A 3,596-nucleotide genomic window follows, 5' to 3' on the forward strand; every position below is an offset into this window, starting at 1 on the left:
AGTAAACAGTAGCCGATTAGGGTATTGACCACCAGTGATTTCTCAAAATACTTTCTTTCAGTGATAATTTTGAATAAAAATATTACTTTATCAGTTCTACAATTTTTATTTATATTTTTTTAATTGTTTTAAAATTATTGTCCACTGTTTTTATTTTACATTAGACTAATATATAAACTCTATTTAATTTAATTTTATTTTCATAAAACCTTTCAAACCATCTCTTAATATTTGATAAAAATTATTGCATTTAAATTAGGTATAATTAAAAATTAATCAAAAAAATTATCTTCTTGTGGTAATATGTATTAAAAAATAAAAAATATTATTTAGAAGTGCAATGAGTGGATTATTAAAAGTTACTGGACACATAGCAACTAACTTTGCACTTTCACAGTAAATTTGAACCGAATCTAATTTTTACTATTGTGATTAACAGAGATTCACGATACCTCTTCAGAAAGAGAATTTTGAAATGCATGACTTTTAAAAATATAATAAGAGTCGCAGGTCTATTATAAAGTTTAAAGTAAAAATTCTACCGTTTAAGTGGTCAATTTTATATTTTAATTTTTTTTTAGATATTTTTATAATTTTTCATATTAAAATTTTTTTTTATATTATAAATAATTTTTTCTTAATGTTGATAAATTTTTTAATTTTTTAAAAATTTTAATAAGATTTTTCAGTTTCTAATCTCTCAATTGTCTTAATTAAATAATATTGATTAAAATTTTTAATAAAATCTAATCAGTCATTTATCATTATTTCTCATAATATTTAATTAAATACTATTAGAATTTATAAAAAAAATTATTAAAATAATAATTAACTACTAAAATATCTAATATTATCAAAGATATTATCGAAAATATTGTGAAAAAAGAAATGCCATGTAACTAAAGGGGTATTAATTATATGGTATATAGTTAGTAGAGTATTGATGCCCAATCCAACAAACGTAGAATCAAAATCAAGGCATATTTAAAACAATAATAAGTATGATGCGTCATCACCATCCACCATTAAACATGAATATATTCCTGTATTTTTTAATAATCATACGTATTTATATCGAATCGACTCATAAAAAAATAAAATATTTTTAATAAATATCTTTTTAAAATCGACTCGACGTGAATTTTTCTTAATAATATCCATTTAATCAAACCACGTGGCAATTCAAGTTGACCAATAACCACATCTAATATATTTAGCTGACCAATAAGAGATCGAGTAGAAAACTCTTATGAATATAATGGAGTGAGTGTGTCCCACTGGCAACCCCCTGCACTGATTTCAGCCTTTTCAAATCATTGGATGAAGGCTAGGTAGAGAGTGGTGTGTGGATTAGTCAAACTGGGCGAACCATTGATTTGGTTCATTGGTGGGGTGGGTCTCTTTTGAGCTTAGTCAAAGCCATGATTGTTATAGATTTCAAATAAATGTTGTTGCTTCAGTGGATGGCAGGTTAAAGCACTCTCATGCTGTTTATATTTTCTTCTTCTTGATTGTGCAACGTGGGCTTTGAAATTTAAACCTAACCAGTGAATCAACGTTCGTGAGTGGAATGGTAAATCATCACCTTTCATTATTACTGTGTTTTCATGTTTTTGTAATAAAAAATAATTAATGACCAACTTCATATAAGTTTTTTTCTTTCAAAAAAATTGATTTAATTGAGTTACAAGGAATAACTTACTTCTTCTATAATTTTTTTTTTTTTTTTACAAAAAGAAAGAGCATTATTTTTTTTAAATAAAAAACATAATTTATTTATAGAGTAATTGATATTTAACTAAAATGATGTAACATTAGTTATAATTGCATGTTGGTGTTGGTTGTTATAAGAAATGAAGATCAGAAAAGTGCACATGTTCTACTCATTTAAAAGAAAAGGACAAATATTATGGTAAACTATTATTTAATTTTTTTATTTTCAAAAAAACTTTATTATTTAGTTTTTTATATTTCATAATTATTAATACTCAAAATAGAATAACATATTTATTTTCTAAAATCCAAACCTTAGTATTCTGTTGTGATTAATCTAAAAAGTTTCAATTTTAAAATAATAGGACAAATTTTCAAAATTTACATGAATTTTATCTAAATTTTAAATTGATTTTAGGATCTATGTCTTATGTGAAGGGTTTTTTATTTACCATTAATATGTGTGATATGATTTGATTTGTTGTTCGTCCAAAATGTATAATGTATCATCGGTGATTGAATTATATAGTAAAATTTTTAATATGTGAAGATAAAGTTAATTATATATAAAATGTTCGATTCAATGAAAATTTACCTCGTAAAATTGATTAAATCTATCGTTAAAGGGCGTTATAAAGTAAATTTATAGAACACTTACTGTTACTTGTCTTTTATTCATTAGTCGGTACTAGTTAAATTTTTTAAAAAAAATTATTAATTAATCATATATTATTATAATATAAAAACAAAATAATTATAAAGTTCAAACTCCGCATTTTAATATTCAAATTTATTAGTTAAACTTTTTTATTTACACTCATCGGTAAAAAAAATCACTAATTTAGGGATTGGAGTGGATATTGTTAGACACTAACCACCTTATTTTTTTCTTTTGTAAGTTGGCCGATGGCATATAATTTAGTTTGATATAAGTGTGTTCATGTACCTATCGAAGATGATTGAAGGTTCATATACCTACCGGAGATGATTGAAGGAAGAAAGAGGAAGAGAGGGATTAAGAGAAAAAGAGAGCAAGGGGAAAGACAAATATGAGTATAACAAATTGTTTGTTTGTTTGTTTTTATCAACTTTTATATTAGTAGAACACAACAATTAAAATTAATTGGGTTTGGCTGGACAACACTTCGTTTTCACCTTGTATAATTCTGTTCCCCTTTCTGTTTGTCTCAAAGCTGGAGCCATGAAAGTAAAGGAAACCAAAAGAAAAAGAAAGGGAGAGGCTCAAAAACAATAGCTTCCTTGCTTGAATCTCTCTTGGAACAAAGTGAGAGATGTTTGAAATCCAAGCTTGCATGACTAATACAAAAGACATATGAAACGACGGAAAGTGAGTACACTTACATCTTCCTTTAATCTGTAAAGTTATCATTACACTATAACACATGCTAAAAGAAAATTAAATATTTTTGCTTTTGCTTTTTTTTTTATTTTTTACAAAGCTATATATAAACTATATTTACCTTTTTCTTTCTGCGTAATCTGTTTCTTTAAACTTTTAAAGAAATGCCACCGACTTGTTTAATTTATTAACTAAATATTCAGTCCATTCGATTTTAAATTTTTAAATTTTTAAATTTTTAAATTTTTAAATTTTTAAACAAGCCATCAAGCAATCAAATTTCATTTTTCAATTTAAATTAGCTTCTGAAATATTATTAAAATATTAATTATTATGATTTTAAAGTGTAATATTTAGATTTATTTGATGTTTTAATAATAATTTAAATTAATATTTTCAATTTAGCTATGGTGTTAAAAGTGAATTTAGCTTTTTAAGCTATTAAAAACTAGGGGTATGAGAATTGATTAAGTAGTAAATTTAAAATAGCGTCCATGCAGAAGAGATTATGACAATAATGCAC

The sequence above is a fragment of the Manihot esculenta genome, chromosome 12 (genome assembly GCF_001659605.2).
Source record: "Manihot esculenta cultivar AM560-2 chromosome 12, M.esculenta_v8, whole genome shotgun sequence".
Lineage (NCBI taxonomy): Eukaryota > Viridiplantae > Streptophyta > Magnoliopsida > Malpighiales > Euphorbiaceae > Manihot > Manihot esculenta.